Source organism: Silene latifolia, chromosome 11 (genome assembly GCF_048544455.1).
Source record: "Silene latifolia isolate original U9 population chromosome 11, ASM4854445v1, whole genome shotgun sequence".
NCBI classification, from domain to species: Eukaryota; Viridiplantae; Streptophyta; class Magnoliopsida; order Caryophyllales; family Caryophyllaceae; genus Silene; species Silene latifolia.
The window spans coordinates 102,142,676-102,166,362 of NC_133536.1; the positions used below are offsets into that span (position 1 = coordinate 102,142,676).

General features: G+C 33.4%; 1 long non-coding RNA gene across 1 annotated transcript; it reads right to left on the reverse strand.

Annotated features, from left to right (window-relative positions):
• Positions 1–20,329: 20,329 nt before the first annotated feature.
• Positions 20,330–22,325, reverse strand: LOC141615001 (uncharacterized). Its single transcript, XR_012529534.1, has 3 exons — positions 22,223–22,325; positions 22,015–22,122; positions 20,330–20,457 (listed from the first exon to the last, which is right to left on the reverse strand). It is a non-coding gene; the product is annotated as an uncharacterized LOC141615001 (long non-coding RNA).
• Positions 22,326–23,687: the final 1,362 nt, after the last annotated feature.

Below are 23,687 nucleotides of genomic sequence, written 5' to 3' on the forward strand. Positions count from 1 at the left end.
CCAGCCACCACCGCCGCAAACCACCATCCCCGACCACCAAGACACCACCACGGTGGTCGAATCCTCCCACCATGACCAACCAACCCGGGTCTGAGTCAAGACTAGTCATGAATAAGGGTTTAAACCCGTGTAAACCCATATTACAACCCCTTTAAACCACCCTCGAAAACACTCAGAAAACAACCCCTTCCCGTCGGTCAAAGGTGGTCAAAAGTGGGTCCGGTCAATCCCTGGTTTCCCACGGTCAATGTCATTGTCTTGGGTCGGTCAACGGTTGTCTATTTAACGAGTTATAAGGAAGCAAAGGTGTATACATAAGACGGTCTTAGAATATTACCTTGAGTCGATTGTTGATTTGAGTTTCTTATCACGTTTGCCGAGATCCCCAATTCTCTCTTCAAATTCCAAATTTATTATGATAATTTAGATGTATTATTTTCCCTTTTATAAGACAATTTAAGCTAATACCTTTTCAATTTAGGAAATCCGTTTTTAAGGCAAGTATTACTATTATAATTATGAAATACGATTACTACTATTATTATTATTCTACATGGGCTATACAGCTAGTACACAAGCTTGGCCCATTTACACTTTCAATTTACTCGGCCCATCTCCTTTCCCGACTCATTTATTATTCTATTACTCTATTATTTATTTACCGTCTTATTCCCAATTATAAATTATAAACTTATTACTATAACTAATTATTTAAAATGTGTTAATTATCAATATAAATTCTTGTCAAATTACGGGGTAATACAGTTACACTTATAAAGGACCAAAATTATACTCTTAAAGGACCAAAGTTACCCTTGTAAAACATTAAATTTAAACTCGTAAACCTTCAAATTTACACTCGTAGACCTTCACATTTACACTTCAAATACTACATTTTCACTCGTAAAGCATCAAATTTACACTCGTAACATGTTAAGTTTATATAAATTCAATTTTTTATATAGAAAATTGCCTAAAAAATCAAATTTACACTCTTAAAATATTACATTTACACTCGTAAAATATCAAAGTTGTACTCGTAAAATGTTAACATTATATAAATTCAAAATTTCCATCACAAAATTAATCAAAATTACACTCGTAAAGCTTCAAAGTTACATTAGTAAAATATTAAAATTATCTAAATTCAAATTTTCCGTCATAAAAAAATCAAAATTACACTCTATAACATCAAAGTTACACTCGTAAAATGTAAAAATTATATAAATTCAAAATTTCTGTCACAACAAAATCAAAACTACACTCGTAAAACTTAAAAGTTACACTCGTAAAATGTTAGAGTTCCACTTGTAAAATGTTAAAATTGTATAAATTCAATTTTTTTGCATACAAAACCTCCTCAAAAAATCAAAGTTACACTCTTAAAACACATACAACAAAAGAGTTACACTCATCAAATCTGAAACTCAAAAGTGAGTAATTAGGGGCTAGAGAGAGAAAGACAATTAATTAGTGTATAAAAAATTGATTAGTTATAATTTGTTTTTTCAATCTAAACCATCCATTTTAATCCAACTATCCACATTTTTTTCCTTTTCTTTTTGGTATTCCTTAATCCATTCCCTCTCCATCCATCTCAACCATCCATTTAGTCCATCTAATGGCCCTTAAAAGAGAGAGAAAGTTAATGAGGGTTTGTTCATCTTTTCATCATCTTATGATCTAAAGGTAAGTAACTCGCGAAACTGTCTTATAACTAATCCGTCTTTCAATTAATTTATATCGTTGACCCACCCGTGACTTCGACCCATCGTGTGACACATCGTGACCTAACTTGACCACCGTTGACCGGCGATGAGGGGTTTGACTTAGGATTTCGAATGGTTTATGTTGTTTGAAGACCGTGTTTTAGCAAGGTTTTGACCCCATCGTGTATGGCTGACCTCAGATGTTTAGGGCTGGATTTATTGGGGGATTTGTGGCGGTTGTTGCTACTGGACCACCGTGAGTCAGGGGTAACTACGTTAACGCTGTGTGTTATGCTAGGTGGTTGTCGGGTTGTAGTTGTTGTTGTTGTTGTTGTTGTTGTTGTTGTTGTTGTTGGGTAGGGCGTGAGGTGGTAACATGGGTTGTTGGTTTACAATGGAGGTACGGTGGTGGTCTGAGGATGGTGGTTGTGTACGGTGTTTAAGGTCATTAATGGTGTATGGGGTGTGTTGGTGGTTGATGTTTAGGGCACGCGGCTTAGCCGTGTATCATGGCTGTTGTGGTGTTGGTTAGAGGTGGTTGTTAACCTTGGTGGCTGGTCGTGGACCACCAAGGGAATGGTGGCGTATATGTGTGTTGGTGGCTGTGGCTACAAGAAGGTTCTTACTCTTTCATTCTCTCTCTCTCTAAAATATACTCCGTACCGAATAATATGGCTGGTTTTCGGAAACCTTAATCACGTTCTCGTTACGTCTATCCTATTACTTGCATTGTTCATAATCTCCCTGTTCGTTAAGAAAATGGAAAGGGTGTAAATAAGGATTTTGGGTGGATGGGGTTAATGCTTCATGATTGCGGTTGAAAGAGTCCACCCTGTGTCGACTAACAGGCCAGGTTTTCAAGGATTTGCTTTTTGACGAAGCCAACCACCATGAACGTTTTCGTCAGGAAAGAAAATTAGAGGCTAGATTTGCGGGGGAAGATGCGGGGAAACTGAACTTCTATTCGAATGCTAGACAAAAGGGTTCTTATCTATGGGTTGTGACCCATGTTGATCATATTCTGCTGAGTCATTACAGAAGGCATCGGGATCTTGTCAATGTGCCTCTATCATGGGAGACAGAGGCAATATCATCTGTGGTGGCCACAGACAATGAAGGGACGCTCTACGACTTGATATGGATCGAACTTCATGAAAATTATCATTTGTCATCATATTCTAATAATTAATAATTATGTACGTCTTTATTTTAATTTCTAGCAATGAAATTAAGTTGATTTCTTTTCCTAATGAATTAAGCTTAATTATTTAAGTTTTATAATTGTTAAGTATTCGTTTGCGTGTTCAAAAATTAAACAAAGGAACGAAGCAAGAAAGAATTGAAATAAAACCATACTAGGTAATTTGATCATAAAAATTATATCAAATAAAAATAAAAAACAAGCTAATTAATTATCAGAGAACAGAGTGCAGAATCCATCGACAATTAACTAAAAACATCTATTTCACGTTGAACCCAATCCACCGAGTCGTTTTCCCATTCCAACGAATCTCTCCCTAACACGAAATTACGACCGTGTATGTACACATACGTCACTCGTCCATCATCATCTTCATTCGCAACCCATAAATATGGTCCTTCCCGTTCTCATCGGTATCAAACCAAAAACTTGAAGAATCATTGTTATAAAAAGCTCGCTCCAGTTTGCGAGCTTGATGGAAGTATTCCCACTCCTCACCCACACCAAACTCGATGAGTGCATGACCTTTGAATGACCCATCATGCGAAAGACCCGGGTGGATAAGTTGAACCAATCCAATTCGACAGCCCGAATCACCCCTATTAACCAGTTAAGGTCATAGGACAATATTTTCTTCCCATTCCTGTCTTCTGTGTATGGGAGATTGTCAATAATGCACATCAAAGGTTTGACATACAAAATTCTAGTTAGGCGTTCAAAATTTCCAATCCGTCGAATGATTCGACATCAGATTCGTACAATCTTTCATCAGACGATGAATTATAAGACAACATAATTAATGAATACACTTTTGAATATATAATTTGATATATTAAAAAAAAGGGTCTAGATTTTATTGTGAATATTAAAAGTTTAATTATAGGAATCTAATATATATATATATGGGCTTAGACATCATGTATTGGAAACGGTTTGTATACATAAATGAAATATATGAATTGTTTCAATGGTTCAAAATTGACAACGGTAAAGGAAAACCGTAGTTATGGGATCCATTGATCACGGTTTTTGTAAAACCGTTGTCATTTTATATAAATAAATTATGTTAAATTTCTATGTATTATTATTGTTTTAATTTGTTTGACCATTATTAATTACTATCCATTCACATGCATACATATTTTTCTATAAATATGTACCAATTCATAGTTTAATTAACCACAAGCACCAATTCATCGAGTAATTAATTATCACATATAATTTAATTAAAAGTTTTATACTTCGATCATCATGTCATCGTCTTCTACAACCGTTGAATCATAATCAAACACCCGCTATGTCCATCCTATTACGTGTATTTTTCACCACCTTCTACTCAAGGTTGAAGACGATGGTAAGGGTTCTTCGAAAAGTTTAACGTGGATGAGAGATATGCTTCGTCAATGTGGTTATACAAACGTTAAAAACGTCCATCCAGATTAGGCTAGAGATCGTAATTTTTTAGGTACGCAATGATTGAGTTTGAAAGTTTTGGGAAGAAGCTGAACTCTTTTCGTCAAGCGAGAAAACTCAAGACAAAATACGAGGATCATGACGCTGGAAAACACAATTATTATAGGGATGATGGGTTACAAGCACAATATCAATGGATTGCGACCGACCGTGACATTAATCTATTAGAACATATCGGCACGATATTAACACCGTGCCTCAATCATGGGAGGCAGAACAAGTGTCTCCTCATAATCCCTATATTGAAATTCCGGTATTTAACTAAATCTCAGGGGAATTACAAGATGATTAAAATTATGGTTAAATAATTATTATTAATATATTGACCCCGTGTAGTGTTGAATTATTTAAACCGTCTTTTCTTGTTATTGTTATGTATTTTCTTTCTCTAATTAATGAATATCAGTTTTCTTTTTCCCATTAATTAAAAAAAGAAAAAATTAAATACAAAAAAATTAATAGGAATATTGAAGACGGATATAAATAGTACGTCATTGATCTAGTTGATACATAAACCAACTTACTCTTATATAAATAGTAAATGTTAAAGCATCCTTTTATTAACATCATCCCCATCACTCAAAATTCAAACACGATGGCATTTAACCCCGCTTTAATCAACAACGAAGAGTGGATTAAAGAAACGATTGCAGATGAGGAGGAGGTTCTAGCCGGGCTTTCCACTGATCAGTACCCATAAATTAAAGCATCCATTGAACATGGCCGAAATTATTAGAGTAAGAGGATTGATGCAGTCCGGCTTGTCAACCAAGCGTCATCATCCTCATCACTGTCTTCACACCCTCGTCGGCCTGATACTCGCAACTTGACTGCCGCAAGAGATATGTCGTGTTCTACTATTCCTACCTTATCTCCACATGCAAGACTGGTTCTTGCATACATTGAATTTGTTATTGCAAAATACGAAACTAATGACCCGGAAGTTGTCGGTATACCAGAGTGGCGTGGTTGGTGGTGTTGGAGTATGTGTCCTCAACAATAGTGCGATCACATGTTTAAATCTCAAATTAAGAGTACGTAAGGGATGATTCATTTATATAGTCAACTGATCAACATTAATCAGTAATGATTGGCTAACATACTGTCGTTTGACGGTGGTGATCAGTTGATCCCTTAAGGTCACACCTATAGGACAATTCCCTTAATAGAAAAATTGATTAATTGTATGACGATACAAGTTAATCAATTCCTTAAAATTGAACAATTCAATTTGTGAGAAAGAATATTTATATCTTATTGTAATTTGATTAAATAAGATTTATTTTAGTAATTGAAATACTTTATTACTAAAATCGATTATTGTTTGTGAAACAATTGAGATAAGAATGAATGGTTAATTATAATTACAATATGTTGTGAATTATAATTATATGACCTATTTTATTTATGTGATCAAGAATCACTTGACAATTTGTTGTATGTAATTTAATTAATGTATAAAATGATGTTTATTTGATAAATATGCATTAAATTAATTAATAACATGTAATATACTACATGTGACATATTGTGTGAGAAATGACAAATTGACAAAATAAAATGGTAGTCCATTTTATACATATGGACCGAAATGGAGGGAGTAGTAGAGGATTGTGGTTGATTTATTTTATGAGATAAAATATATATAATCATACCTAGTCTAACTAGCTTACACACCTACATATTTGGAGAAGAGTAAAAGCAAAAGTAAGATGCCATTTTAGCCTTACTCTACCCGGCTCCTTCCTCCATATATGATGAGAATTTTGTTCTCATTTTACTAATATACATTCATTTGCATGCATTCTCATCATCTTTCTCACAACTCTCTAAAACTTGTTTTAGAAAATCAAAAGATTGTTCATCCTAAATTCTAATGTATTAATCTAGTTAATTAATATATTAGTTTAAGGGATTTGTGTTGGGTGCAATCAAGAGGAGGATCTCTACATTGGGATTTTGGAGGATCATCCATTACATTTAAGCTCAAGAACAAATAAGGAAGGTGACCTTATTTGTGCCCATTATTTCGAGCCATATAACAATGTAAGGAACATTTTTTTTCTCATTTAATCACTTATTTAGTTGTGCATGCACTAGATCTAATGAACTCACATTAATATGTTAATTAGTTCACTATTAGAAGAGTTTAATAATAGGTATTATAACCTAACAGGTGGCAGTGTGAGAAGAACTTTATACTCTTAAATGGGATTGTTCCGGATTATTTTGAATCTTTTCATGTCTAATGAATGTAATATTAATGTATTTTGGGTTATTTCTAATGAAATAAATGATATGTTTATTGAATTTTTTCTTGCTTGATTTGATTAATTTATTGAACTTCATAGGTCAGTAATCAAGATTTCTCTTCCTCTGAACAGATTTTGAATATTGGACCGTTCAATTCTTGATTTGACCAATGCATGCTTATTATGGATCGTTGTGATTAATTTTGAACTATTAGAACGATACTTAGATAAAATGACAACGGGTTATGAAACCTTTATCTTTAAATCCAAATATAACAACCGTTCTGGGAAAACCGTGGCCAATTATCACATAAAAGAACGGTTTTTTAGCAATCGTTGTCATTATTATTCATTATTTCCTATGCATTGACTTTTCATTATTCATGTTTTGACAAATGCATGCTCTTAAATGGACCGTTTATTATCTTAATATGAATTTAAATTTATATATTAAATTATATGACAACGGTCTTAATGAAACCGTTATGAATGTTTTAACAAAGGAGAACAGTATTTGATAAACCGTTTTATTTTTTCACTATGTATGATTTGACAACTGCATGTATATCTATGGACCATTCTTGATGTTTTGGTTTGAATCAATGTTTCACTTATTGGTCGTTTGAACGTTTTTATGTTTTCAACGTTGTATAGTTACTGCACGGCATGCAGTGTATTCAACGTTGCATTTATTTGTTGTTTGAATGTAACTTATGGATTAAATTGCTCTTGAATAATTAGGAGTATATCATTATACTATAAATAGCCTAACATATATGGACTATTTAATTAAAACATCTATCCATTATTCTATATTTACCACAAATAGCATACAACATACTTTACTTAAGATTTAATTATGTCGTCATCTACTACTCAATTCTCGGTTATCCGTTATATCAATCAAATTACTTACATAATACACAATCTTCTCGTCAAATATGATGACAAGGGTAAACCGTTTTCTAGAACTATTACTTGGTTGAGGGATACCCTCCGTAATAATGGCTATACAAATGTCAAAAAAGTCCACCCACCGTGGACAAAAGATGGTGGTTTTCATTGGTATGCCCCGATTGAGTTTCCAGGGTGTAGGCAAGACGATTTTCGCCAAGCGAAAAAAATTGCTGCAAGGTATGCGTCACCTGATCATCAATCGGGGAAACATGAGTACTATAAGGATAATCCTGATCGTTATGTTTACGGCGGACTGTACTTATGGATTGTTGTTGCTAAGGACGGTCATATGCTGAGAAAGGAGTACCCGCACAATTTTACTACTGTACCGAAATCCTGGGAGGACGAAGAAGTGCCTCATTTTGATCAACGTTGTGATGTTGATATAGTAAAGTTGATTTATGATCAGGTTTATCCTGATTACCCACTCCCGAGTGAAATTCCTGTTAGGGATTTTAAGTAATTTAGATGTCGTTTGTTGTTGGGCATTTTTTTATATTGGTTTTTTTTCTTTCTTTTGTAATATTTATTGCTTATTTTTTTCCTTGTTTTCTGTTATGTTTTTAATGTTTCCATAATAAAAAAAAGTCATGCTTTTTTATTGCTTGTTTTAATTATTGCGTGCGATATACACTTTTAAATACGGAGTAGTTCTTATTATACACTAGGTAGTATCCCGCGCTTCGCGCGGCCTGTTTTAAAATTTTAAGATTATAATTGAAGAAAAATTATATAATTCATATATGACCTTCAATATTTTCTCTTATAAATATTTTTTTCTCAAATTTAATTTTTTTTTAGATTTAACTTCAATGTTTTAAAATAAAATACTCCCTCCTATTCTACATAACTGTCCCATTTTCCATTTCCGTCTATTCAAAATAATGCCCCATTGTTTATTTTTGGTAAACTTTTATACTTATTTTAACCACTTCAACCCACAACAATACCCCACCATACCACACAACAATGCTTATTTTAATCACTCCACTCAAAATAATATCCCACAATACCTTCCCTCTCTCCAATTACCTCACCCCACCACAATAGTTTATACTCCCTCCTATTCACTATTTTCTTCCCTATTTTCTTAAACGGATTATTCAGGTTTTCTTCCCCTTTTTTATTTTGGAAACTTTTACTCTTATTTTATTCATCTCTCTCCTATTACCAAACCCCACCCAACTTTTACTCTTATTTTATTCATCCCTCTCTCCTATCACCAAACCCCACCTTACTCACAATTCCTTATTTAATTCCTAATTATTCATTCCTCTCTCCAATCCACAAACCCCACCATCTTCCTTTATTATTTATTTAATCATCTCCTAAAATCTTGTGCCCACATCGAAGGGGAAGAAAACCCCGAATAGGAGGGAGTATTATTTAACTCCCCTCCTTAATTCTTGTGTCATCCACACAATGACACATTTATCTAGAATAGGAGGGAGTACATAACACAACAATGCTTATTTTAATCACTCCACTCAAAATAATATCCCACAATACCTTCCCTCTCTCCAATTAACTCACCCCACCACAATACTTTATATTATTTAACTCCCCTCCTTAATTCTTGTGTCATCCACACAATGACATATTTATCTAAAATAAGAGGGAGTACATAACAGTTTTAATTAAAACTAATAAGTGATAATTAGTTATGCATGATCAATGTTTTATAAATAAATTTGTGACTGGTGAAATATCATATTAATCAAAATAAAATTTATTCGAATAATACAAAAATCAACAATAAGTTCTCAAATTATATCATTTCACGATAGTTTCTGTCTCAAATCAATTAATATTTATTCAAAATTTTGTGAGCATAATTTTATGTATAACATGTGACATTTATCTATCAAACATATAGGGTGCAAACTCAACTTATTCAAAGGTTTTGATTGTGTCTTGCATGTGATATGTGTCAAACATATCTATGAGAAATTTGCACCTTTTGTTTTTTTTAAACAACTATATATAATGATGTTTAAGAGTTTACCTCTAAATGTAAATATAATAGGTTGAACTTTCTCAAATATTAGTTTTTAATGTTTAACTTCAAAGTATTTAAAAGATAACATATAAAATATTTAACTGAAAGTAATACGGAGTATTTGGTTAGTCATAATCAATAATTTATATTTGACTTATACATATTTAATTAACGTTATTAAAGAAAAATGTAACGTGTTTTCTACCTATTAATGTCGTTTATAATACTATATTACTTAATAATCATTACTTTTATTTTAATTATTCAAATGCACTCGCGATCACTATGTACATAAACACTCGTACAACACCTACTCATTATCACACTATTAAAACCTATCAAAATCTCATATGTATTCAATTTGTCTAATATAATTTTTTTCATTCCCACACTATACAAACTTATCTCTTAGTAGTTTTTTTAAAGTTGTGTTTCTAATATATACAATGACTATTCCAAATATATTTTTCTTAATGGATTTAATAGTCTAAGTTTTATAACTTTCACAAAATGTTTTTTTTTTACGTAAATATAACACTCACTTTAATCATCTTTACATATCAAAATAAATATTTCAATAAATATAATGAAAATTATACTCAATTGAAAACATTTTTCACAATGAACGTAATTATTTACATTTTAAAATTTGTATCAAAATAACTTTTTAGTAATTTAGAATCAAATCACCGTAACTATTTAATATAAGTTTATAATAAATTTTATTAAACAATAATTAATATTTTGCTGAGATTTATACAACATTTATTATGTTTATATTTAATTTCAGTTGTAATTAATACGTGTATTTAAGGCTGGGTTGACACGTGGCGCATCCACAGCGTTTCAACCCAGTTATATATATATATATATATATATATATATAAGATATGAAAGCGCTTAATATTTAAATAAAATAATTAACACGGTAATTAATTATGAAATGATAATAAAGATTTACTTTGCATTAAAAACAAATAAATTTAATGGAAACATTTAATAAATTATTACAGAATTTATAAACATTTTATAATTAATAATCTGATATTATTATTAAAAATAATATTAAAAAGATTGATTGTTTCGCCAAAAAATAAATATAAAAAATAAATGTCAACGGTTTGTCCTGCATCGCTGTTGAATAATTACAATTAACAACGGGTTTTAACAACCGTTTTAGATTTTTTTTTAATTAAATAGGTGTTTCATTAGAATCACCATTGTACATTTACTTATAAAGTGTATCATAACAAAAGCATCAAGTTCTCATTACTCTTGTCGTCGCCGTCGTTATTCCTCATAGCTTATAAAAGGTGATCTCACTTTCATAGTCTGGTTTTCATTTAAATTAGTTTACATATGGCTCGAACTTTGATTATTGATGGTAAAAAAGGTGATCCAGTTTATGATGATGGAATAGTTGAATTTTACAATTTTGTTTGTCAAAAAAAGGCTCCTCACGAATCCCATGCCCTTGTAATAAATGTGGTAATATTAGGTTTTTCCCTCTCCCATACGTGAAAATACACTTACAAAAGAATAGTTTCAGTTGAGATTATTGTCGTTGCATTTTTCATGGAAAATCAGAGGATAAATCTGATGTAGAAGTAAAAAATGGTACACCTGAAGGTTGTTTAGATATAGGCGATGGCGATTCTAATGCAAAAGAAGTATACAATCATTATTCATTTGAAGTTGGTCTAGATAATAGAGATTACATCGATGATGTTTCTTGAAAATGATGGATCCGATGTTTCTAAAGCTAATGGTGATGGGGATATAAATGCTGAAAACTTATTTGAGAAGTTGAGTCAATTTGAAATGCCTTTATTTAATGGTTTTATGAAGTATACAAATTTGTCGGTTGTGGTGAAGTTATATAATTTGAAGGGGTCATATGGGTGAAGTGATAAGAGTTTTACCGATCTTCTAGCTTTGTTATGTGACATGCTTCCAGACGGTAACGTTCTTCCCTGTCGGACATATGAGGCTAAAAAGATGATAAAAGAATTGGGCATGGAATATGAGAAAATACATGTTTGTCCCAATGATTGCATATTGTACCCCAAAGATTATGAAAAATTATCAAACTCTTTGCGCTGCTTTGTATGTCGTTATAAGACTAAAGATGGAATGATAATATGAGTAGCCAACATAGTACTTGGCCAGTATTATTGGCCATTTATAATTTACCCTCATGGGTTTGCATGAAACGGAACATCTGATGTTGTCCTTGTTGATTTCTGTCCCTCGACAACCTAGGAATAACATAGATGTGTATTTTGAACCACTTCTATATGATTTGAGAATTTTGTGGGATAGAGGGATACAAGTCTTTAATGGTTATAAAAAGGAAACTTTCAATCTGAGAGCAATGTTCTTGTGTACAATAACTGACTTTATGGCATACGACCATCTTTCTAGACTTATTGTACATGGGAGAGAGGCTTGCTCATTGTGTGGAGAGGATATTGTATCAGAATACTTGAAACATTCTCTCAAGCATATGTATATGGGAAATCGTAGGGTGTTATGCCGCGATCACCCTTATCGTAAGCTTCACAAGACGTTTGATGGGTGAGCCGAGCATCGTACGAGTCCTAAGATTTTGAATGGGCATGAAGTGTATGAGACAGTAATAGATATTGAGATAACGTATGGGAAAAAAGGCTCTAAGTTGTCTTCTCGGGGTTATAAGAAAAAATCCGTATTTTTTAACAAACATCCGTACTGACGTGACCTTCCGGTAAGACAATGTCTAGATTTTATGCATATAGAGAAGAACGTTTGTGATAATATAATCATTACTCTTTTGAATGTTCCGGGTAGGACAAAAGACAACAAGGCATCTAGGGATGATATGTCAGAGATGGGTATTAGGACCGAGCTGACAGCTAAAAAAAGGAAATCAGACTTTTTTGCCACCAGCAGCTCATACTCTTTCAAGGAAGGAGAAATTAGAGTTTTGTGAATGCTTGCATGGAATTAAAGTGCCAGAGGGCTATTCGTCTAATATTAGAAGCCTTGTATCAGTGGAGGACCTAAAACTTACTGGATTAAAGTCAAATGACCGCCATACATTTATGCAACAAATATAAGTCATGGTCATTCGTTCTATTTTACCTAAAAAGGTTCCATATGCAATAACTAGATTTTGCATCTTCTTCCAATCAATAAGTAGTAAAGTCATTGATCCTGAAGAAGCAGATTCTTTGCAGGACCTCGTCGTCACCAGTCTTTGTTAGTTTGAAATATATTTTCCTCCATCATTTTTCACTATCATGGTTCATTTGACAGACCACCTAGTCCGAGAGATTTTGTATCTCGGCCCAGTGTATTTGCGATATTAGTATCCCTTTGAGGGATTGATGAAAGTTTGCAAGGATTAAACAACTAATTGGGTATCGACCAGAAGGGTGTAATGATGAACGAGCTATTATCGATGAAGCTCCTTCATATTGTTATGCGCACCTTGTAGCAATTATAATTCATCAAGTAGTATGCTAATTCATCATTGTTGAGTTATAAATGATTAAACATGTATGAATCAAAGTGGAGCATCGCTTCTATTCACCAAATTAGTATTTTTATCCACTACAAACTCAAACTAGTAGCAAGTGTAAGTAAGGGTTGATCCCACGAGGAAGGTGTTTATGTCGATTTAATGTGTGCAAAAGTTAAGTAACCAAATGGGGGGTTTTGATATGTTGATGGATTTAAGTCTACTAAAGTAATAATCTAATGCAATGAGATGTAAAAGCAATATAAATAATTGAATGTGTAAACAAATGTGAGAATAATTCTTGGACCAAGTAATTTCCACCAACTAGTTATGAATTGATCATTGACTCTTCTAATCTATTTCATAATTGAATACTTTGCTATGAAGTTGTTGACTTCTAATTCCACATAATATTAGTTATTAGCTACAAGTTTAAACAAATAACCCTTACAATATTGTCAATTTAGTTAGGCGCTTAATCGTATCAAGATTGTAGAATATAGCGATGAAATTTAGCAAAGATGAATAAATGAAGAATACAAGTGATGCTCCAGTTTGATTCATACAAGTTTAATCATTTATAACTCAACAATGAGGAATTAGCATACTACTTGATGAATTATAATTGTTACAATGGAATAGGTAAGCAAACAAAGATTCATTCACAATGGTTAATTAACTAATAACAACTAGTTGATCATTCTAGATGCATAATTAACAAACCAACAATAATCCAAATTAAACTTGATATTCAAACAATGAAATAGAAATAAAATAAGATTCTTACAATTCAATAACTAATGGTTTCAAGAACTTGTTCCAAGATGTAAAACTTAGCCCTCCATACAAATCATAAAAACAAACTTAAAATTGGAAATTGTTTATGTATTCTAATGATTAAAAGGTAGAGAAAGTATGTAAAAAGTATATCTAAAATTGTCAACAACACCTCCTTATATAGGTCTTCAAAGAGCATCTCCATAAAGTCTCATAAAGTATGAGCATAATTGCCAAAATAAAGGAAAATTAAGGAGTTATCGGAATCCAATGCGGAATCCAATGTTGTGCCACTCCTAATGGCATTTTGCCACTCCAAGTGGCAAGAAGATCAACCAGTTTTGCCACTCCGAGTGGCATTTCCTCGTGATGCTTCTTTTTCTTTGCTTGCTTACGCGCTTTGACTTTGATGCTTTGGGCCATGACTTGGCTTCAATAAACAAACATTTGACCTTTCTAAGCCCATTAATTGGCATATTTTTGTCCAAGACATTAGTGTAGAAATGTCCAACTCACTTCCAAAACTCGGAACACGATGATCGATCACGACACCTACACATTAAACCAAAATTGCGTAGAAACACATCCAAACAACACAACTACTACCAAAATGCATAAGTGAGATAAAATAACCATAAATAACATATATAGGGGCTAAATTAGCTAAGAATTGGGTTGGTAAAGATGGTATAAAACCGTCACATAAAATTCCCCCACACTTAGACCTTACTTGCCCTCGAGTAAGCTCACTTAGACCATGGACGTCCTCACATTTTCAATCACAAGTTAAAAAGTTCTAATAGATTAATGCAAGTTCAAAAGAGTGATTTAGGAAACCGTAATAAATGCATGAGCCACTTATGCCGACTCTAACAAGCATCAAGTTCAACAAAGTGTGTCTCTTCAAGCCCAATGAGTTAGTAGACACTAAAACACACCACAACCATCACTCAAACTTCAATTGATCAACAAAGGGTTATAAATGGAAATGATTTTTATTTTTGTGGTGGAATTGTTCTTTTGAGCATAAAACACTTTATTTTGGGTACTGAAACATTTGAATTCACTTGGCTATGTTAGAAACTTCATTGATTTGGTAGATGTGCCACTTTATTCTCAATCCGCTTATATCACCCTTTGTTCCACCTCCGGACTCGGTCCATTGGATCCAAACTTTAGGTGACAAAGATGAATCAACCTCCACACTAATCATCCTTTAGTTTAATAGAGGACTCGGTCCTTAGCAAACGTGACAACAAGCATTAGATATCAACTTGTAATGATTTTACTTAATAGGCATTTTTGTATTTGAGCAAAACTTTTTAACATTAGAGCAAAATAACATAACTCTTGGAAATGTAACATCTTATACCAATTTCACAACATGAGAACAATTCACTTTATTTGAGATTTTTTTGTTAGTTTTTTTTTTGATTTTTTTTGTTTGGGAATAACGGAGGGTATGTTGATCAACCTACATTTTTGTGACAATCATGACAATTAAATGCCTTTTCACACCACTAAGGGTCCAAGGTGAACGCCAAGTTGAATTCAACTCGTCAAAATAGGCACAAGGATCTACCATGCAAATGTTAAAACTCCTACTTCAAATATGTGAACTCCATTTCTAAACTAGAAAATATAAACTAAATTCATGAAAAAGGTGAGTTGATTTCCATATTTATTACTAAAATGCAACTACATGACTAAATTTATCTAAAATGCAACTATATCACACCATCATGAGCTAAAACCATTCCCCCACACTTGAACATGACATTGTCATCAATAGCAAAATAAGGGATGGGAGAAGAAGAAAAGGGCGGGTATAGAAATTACCAAGCAAAAGAGAGCATCCAAACTTGAAGATGCGCTCCCATCATCGCCCATGTAGCTTCATGTGAATAATTCAACCTACCTTATTCAAAACTAAATAAAATGCATAAAATAACAAAAATCAGGCTGCCTCTCGTAAGCGCTGGTTTAACGTCCAGCACGATGCAAATTTAAGCTCAAGAATCAATTATAGGGTCACAGCAGCACCCCTTCAATCAAAATAACATTCAATTTAAAAGCGAAACATGTCAATGCCCTTAAGCGAAGATCGTATGAGCTAGAAAAAGAGATGGTAGAGACATCATGATAGCTTAAAATGGAAAGAAACCATGCACAATTCATAATGATATAAACATGAACGATATTTTTGTCTGATTCTATAGGCATAAAAAGAAATAATCACGTACTCATGGTATGGCTCCTTATAAAAATGGGATATCTCAAGCAAGTTATTCTTTTTCCCACTCCCAATAAAATTATCGTCCAAATCCCATAAGATACCACCCAAATAACCACCCAAAGTGCCATAATCAAATTGTGAGGGTACGGTAAAATCTACCTTGGATTCAATGTAAGACAAGGTGGACAAATTAAAGTCATGACTCCCTACCTCATTATCATGTAGTCCACTCCCATCCTTTATAAGTAAAATAGGATAATCGTTGTTGCTCACATCATCATTTAGACTCGATTCATTGTTAAGTGGGATGTCAAAAACAGGGTTAGGATTAGAGTTGATTTTGTCAATCCTAATTATCGGGAATTCTCAACCAAAATATCAAGTACATCCCATTTCTTTTCATGTTTTACCTCGAAAAATCAACCCTCACTTTCGACTTGAACATCTATTTGAGTCTTTAGATTGAAATTATAGTAAATTCCGACCCAAATACCTTGACACTTAGCTAGATATGAGTGATCTACAAAATATTTTTCAAGCCTTTCAAAGTAGTGATGAAGTAATTCATGCTCTTGTTGGGGAAAATGGAAATACAGTTTCTAATTAAAAGACACGAGATCCTTAATTAAAAGAATATTTATAAGAAATATTTACAAGCTGCAGAGTCTATTGATCGAATACGAAAGAAAGGCAGGGGGGTGAATTGAGTATTGAAATCTATGCCCACTTTATTTATTTATTTGATTTTATTGATTAAAATCAACTAATTAATTAATCAATGCTAAATGTAAATAACGAAAAACGAAATGAAGAGCGACACAAAGAATTTTGAAGTGGTTCAGTTTCACAAGTCGGAACCTACGTCCACTATTCTCGATTAATAATTTTAGTACCTCTCTACGGATTACAAAATTATCAACCCACTCCTATAATCAATTATGATTATAGCTCAGATTGAGTATCGCTAAATACTCTATACTAACTTACGTTAACTTTAGACCTTCCCATATTTCCTTGGCAGATGAACAAGTTGAGCATCGATCAAACTCACTAGCAACCATGCCATTTTGCAACAAACTAATGGCTTTCGAGTTTTTCTCAGCTTTCTTATAATCTGCCTCAACATTATCCTAAGTTGCTTGATGGCTTTTTCAAGGATCCGGATTGGCCTATCTTCCAAAGTCAAGCTAGGCTCTAAATCTGGAATTGAAATCGGTAACTAAAACATTTAAAAGGTCACTTATCGTAAGAATCAAAATTCTTTCAAGAGCTTCAACTAAAATTTTTCCATTGTAACCAAACTCTCATCCGAGGAACGGAAGTGTTCTCGTTACGTATTCAAGAACATCACATTCCAAATCAAAGATAAGGTCAAAAGGCAAATCATTTGTATAAATCAAAAATCAAAATACCTTCAAAAACATTAATGAAGAGTTTTCAAAAATATAAGTCTCATTCATGGAACGGAATTGCTCTTGTCGTGCACACAAGAACGCTAACTTTCCAAGTCAGAGACAAATTTAAAACAAAAACTATTCGCCGACAAGCGTAGAACAAGTTATCAAACGTCTCCAATAACTAGATCTAACATCCGATCAACGTTAAAATCAAAATAAGAGAAAGGTAATCTACTCAAATTTTCTTTTGCAAAAAGCCAAAATAGAAATAAAGGTTTCACTTTTAAACCCAAATGGGGTCAAATCCCTGAAAATGTAACATTAAACTTTCACAAAGAAGTCATAAATAGATTAAAGTTAACAGAAATTAGACAAAACTTAACGAAATCTCAGGTCTAGTAATTAAAATTACGATAAATGAGTTTATATTCAAGGAAGGAATAGGGAACTAAATCAAATTTTCATTTTCAAACCTTTAAAATAGGTAAGGTTTTGCAAAAGTATCATAAACTTTTAACAACGACTCAAAACTGGTAGCTTGAAATATTTAGAAATTTCACGAAGTGAAAAGTAACTTAGACATCATAGGTGCACGTATGCTAAAAGGATTCAAGCTTAACTAATCAAAAGAGCTATGATGAATTTCATGGGGTAAGAATTGAAGTCGAACCTAAAAGGGTGTCAAAGATGGAGTTTCATAGGTTACCAACATCAAACTTATGAGAGGAGTATGATGAAGTAAGGGAGAGAGGTATGAGCGGTAACGCTCATGATCAAGGAAGAAGGGAATTTAGACAACAAGGAAACGCCAGACACTCTTATCTCAAACAACAACATCACTCAAAACGGTTCCGAAAACTTCCTAACAACAACTCATAACCACATCACTCCCAAGGGTTTCCTCAATCACTTATGTTACCTCATCCTAATCTATTCCCTGAAACAAGGTACTCCACTATAAGTGTGATCTCATCGCTCCAAATCCTCAAACATCCAGAAACAATTTCACAAGCCTAAGGTCAAGGCTTCCAACAAAGCTATATTCGTATCCAACTAGTGTCAACTATGGGTTCCTCAAAAAGGTAAACCTTCAATTAAGAATCCCAATACCAAGCTCTAAACTCCAAGAAAAGGTTCCTCAAATATTCCACAAGGTTCTCATTTCAAAACAAGGTAGTAACATACCAACCCCAAAATCTGAAAAATCAATAGGATCTCAAGTTGCTCTATCCTTTTACTTATTAAGGATTCCCAAAAGCGCAACTACACTCAGCTACAACATCATCCCATCATCTCAAGTACTCAATGCGACCTCAAGGTCTATAAAACTATAGGGTTAACAAATTCTTCTCAATACTAAGTCTCTCTCTTAACTCACGAACTCTCAAGAGCCAACTAATACTAAATCACATCACCAATCCATTATGGTCATCAACATCCCAAGGAGTATTCTTTCAAATTTGACATCCTAAAACTTACTTACCATCAAATTCCCAAGAAACAAGGTCTTAATTGTAACAACACTTTATCACCTCAAAGTTCCTAAAACCATAAATTGAAACCATGTTCTTTAACCTAACAATTGGTGTCAACCATACCGTTACCCTTTCTAGTTATTAAAACAAGTGCTAAAACTTCCCAATAATATAGCTTACTCTCACTCTCATACCATACCTCAAGTAGTAATCAATATCACTCACTAAAACCAACTAATAATCCCACATTTAACATTTCTCCCATGGTAACTTATACATTATCAAACCCTCATATCCAAAGTGATTATGGAAGTCAATCACAAACTAGACTACTTAGTCAATCCTATATCCTCAAATCCACCATTCAGTTTCATCCATTTTAAGTCAAGTACTAAGCACTAGTATCCCAAACATAAACAACAATGCCATGTTTCATAACCTTAATCACATAGGCAACTCATTCCTAACACAAAGAATCCACCAATCAATTATACTCACTTTGTCAAGTAACTAGGTATAAGAATCACTAAGTATGTCTCATCACCTTACCTAAGTCTTCCTAACATCACATCCTCTCAAAACCAGGATTAAGGGTCAAACACAAACTATCTCCTCAAAGGTCATAATTTCCAACCAAGGTCAACATTTCTCAAAAGAAATAGTGCTATCAAAAGGCGTTAAGTAAGGATAAGCAAGGAACTAAGGATAAGTTAGGAAATACAAGAGTGACTCACAAGGAGAAATAAAAGAGGATTTCGAAGAAGGGATAAGCATTAAGAAGTAAAGAACAGGGCAAGGTACACAAAGAATGAGAAACATCTTCGAGGAAGTAGAAGCATTCTTCAAAGTTGAACAAATCTTCAATTTCTGGCAATAGGCACCATGTCTTGATCTTCACGTTGATAAGTTCACAGTTATTGATCCAAGGGCACAACAATTATAAAATGACAATCAACAAACATGTTAGTACCTAACAAAGAACAATCACAAGGAGACTACAACATAAGGTCCTAAGTCTACCCATCCTACCCATCTCTCAAGTTTATTATTTAAAGGTCATGTGATTTTAAGTGGGGTGCACAAACGTGCGTCGGGAGCAACAAGCTCTGATACCAACGGTGACACCCTCATTTTAACGTTAAATAAACACGTAAATTCTATAGAAAAACTGACAGGATATGTTTGTAATTGGTTCGACTAGATAAAAACCTGTAATTTTAAAAACTTTTCTAAACCATTCACAAACACTTCCAAAAGAAGAGTGTCAAAACCTGCAAATCTAACAAACTAATTTACATAACATAGCTAAAGTCGCGAGGATAAAGTGATACAAACCAAAGTAAAAGAGGGAGACATATGTCCCTTCAAAATATAAACACAACCAAATGTTTAAAGGTTTACTACAAAATATAACCAAACTAAGTCCAAGGTTCTTTTGCTCACTAGCTCGTCCGTGTACCCCATTTAATCATCATCAACCTGTCAATCGCATTTTATACAAACACGAAAGCCACAATTCAGTGGGGAGTAACTTCGAGTCCTACCAGCCACGAAATGTCATATTTAATGTAACATGTAATGTAACATGTAAACAACATCATAAATCAATTAACTATCGAGTATTCTAACATATGAACACTAAACTGACCAAATTAAACTATCATGTGAAACATATAACAAGCAGTAATCCAAACTTTATAAATTGTAACCGGCTTGCATCTCACCTATTACAATTCATAAAATCACCATACAAGAAAGGGCAATATATCAAAGACAGGCATAAGTTCTTAGCACCGTCAATAGTCACTCAGAACTCGAGTCTATACCACGAGGTAGGGAAGGTAATCGAACCGGTATCTTGGCTCAGAGGTTCTATCAAAACATGGCCAAGACACAACACAACCCTAGCCTAAAATCTGCGCAGACCTAGACATGCGGATACACACCACCGCACCCAAGACCCACAATTTTTCTAAAACAAAGTGAGTACCCTAAGAAGTCCACCAAAGGGTTGGCTAGTACTTAAGCTGACCACTTACCCTCAAAATAAGTAACGAGGTCATGCCCCAACTTGGATATAATCCCACCAAGTCAGGAACACAAAGGCTATTAAGCAGTGAACATATACTCGTCAAAGACTATAAAGTCCTATCTATGACAAACACAACAACCTGCAAGAAGTATTCAATACCAAATTCCATTTCAAGCAATATTAACAATATTAAAGGTTTCGGGGAATCTAAGGCCGTTTCAACAATATAAGAACCCATTCAAATCAACCAACAACATATGTGAAATAAAAACATATTAAATGGCCTAAAACAAGAATAAGGCCAATTATCCACTTTTCACAATAATTTTCATCCAACCGAATTTTTACCCGCAACCCCTTGATCTCTGCCGCGATGTACGGGTTCAATCGTGGTGACCAATCACACAATTGATCGACATCGATTCGATCAAAGGGACTAAGGGCTCGCCAAGCATAATCATCCAAACATTACAATTATCGCTATAAAATTCATTTTAAGTCTATTCATTACAATTTCATATCATAACCTATCCTAACATGTATAAACTACCAATATAAGCATAATTTTACCAACATCATTATATTCATTACTAACATTATTCAATTCAAAAGATTACCCATATGTTACTTATACTAAATATAACATTAATAAACCCGAAACGACGAACAACGCATGAAAAACCGCGAAACAAGCAACGGGCCGACCCGGGCCAACCTGTGGCCTGCCGTGGGCTCGCTTGGGCCCGCCGGGGCCTCGCTTGGGCCTCGCTGGCCGCCACCCCAAACCCTCCATTTCTCCATTTTTGTTCAGTTTAACATCGTCTGAAGCATCAATTAATCATTCCCATTTCATTTCCATACTAATATGTGAACTTAAACTAACAAAAGACATGTTTTTAACCCATATATTCATGTGAAATAAACTACTCAAATAACATTCACCAAAATCATACAAAAAGCAAAGAATGTGACATTAATTCGTCGAGTAACTCGAAATATGTTACCTTAAGCTAGAAAAAGGCAAAATAACCCTTGAGAAAACCCTAAAAACAGTAGCTACCCATCATCCTCTACTATATAGGAGTCCCCTATATCATCCTCATAATCTTCACCTATTAAAAACAACAAAAACACAACAATAATCACTAAAACCGAAATTATGCCCCAAAATCATCTTAAATCAACATAATGAAAACTAAAATTAAAACATACTAGGATGTAGATCTTGAAGAGAGGATTCCGAAAATATAAATTTTGCGAAAATCGGACTAGAAACGAAAAAGTTATGATGAAATTACGATTGTAAGATTATTTTATTTTTTTTTTATGTGGATTTCGGTCAAGAGGCACAAAAGAAGAACAAAGGAAGTTCTAGGAAGGAATTGGAAGGAGGAAGAGGAGGTGTGCCGAGAAAGGAGAAAGAGGAGCGGGATTTGGCGGAATTTCATTAGTCGGTTTTGGCTCGTTTCGACGATAATTAGAACCGTTTGTCAAATACAAATTCCGACAATGCCAAAGTTCTTAAACACGAGATTACAAAAAGATTGAGTACTCATATGACCCATTTCCAAAATCGTTTGCCCAATTTTCAAAAGAATTGCCATTTTTCCCGATATGCCCTTATTTCGAAATAAAAGGTTTTTACACGGTTTAAACTATTTTTAAACATTTCAAAACTATCAAAATAAATACTTTAATTCAAAATATAATAGAAATATATTTCGTTGAATATTATTACTTCAAATACATTAATATTAAATTCAACTTGATTAATAAATTACTTTCGCAAAATAATAACGGTCCGAAATTACGGGGTGTTACAATCACCCCTCCTTTTAAAAAGTTTCATCCTCGAAACTTAGAAGGAGAAATTTTAATAATCAACATCTTAATAATTTAATCATAGGTAAAATATAGGTATCTTTTCAATGAAACAGTGATACTCTTGTTGATCAGATAAGAACATCCACATTTCATATCAAGATATAAAAATATTTCTACACCAATGAATGAGAAAACCCATTATTGGGACGTCACCAATAACAAGATTTAACACTCATTAATGTTAAAACCATTAAAAATCATAAAAGCCTTTCAAAATTTTAGTTTAAAATTCTATAGTAAGAATAATATCTTTACTAATTATGACCAAAAACGGCTTAGTAATGCGGAAAAAGAGTAAGAAAAAAAAAAAGAATACCTTACGAGAATAATTCAGGATATGTAGCTAACATAGAAGCTTCAGTTTCCCAAGTCTCTTCTTCGACATTTCCACAACGCCAAAGAACACGGACTAGAGGTACAATTTTGCTCCTAAGTTGCTTGATGGCTTTTTCAAGGATCCGGATTGGCCTATCTTCCAAAGTCAAGCTAGGCTCTAAATCTGGAATTGAAATCGGTAACTAAAACATTTAAAAGGTCACTTATCGTAAGAATCAAAATTCTTTCAAGAGCTTCAACTAAAATTTTCCGACAGAACCAAACTCTCATCCGAGGAACGGAAGTGTTCTCGTTACGTATTCAAGAACATCACATTCCAAATCAAAGATAAGGTCAAAAGGCAAATCATTTGTATAAATCAAAAATCAAAATACCTTCAAAAACATTAATGAAGAGTTTTCAAAAATATAAGTCTCATTCATGGAACGGAATTGCTCTTGTCGTGCACACAAGAACG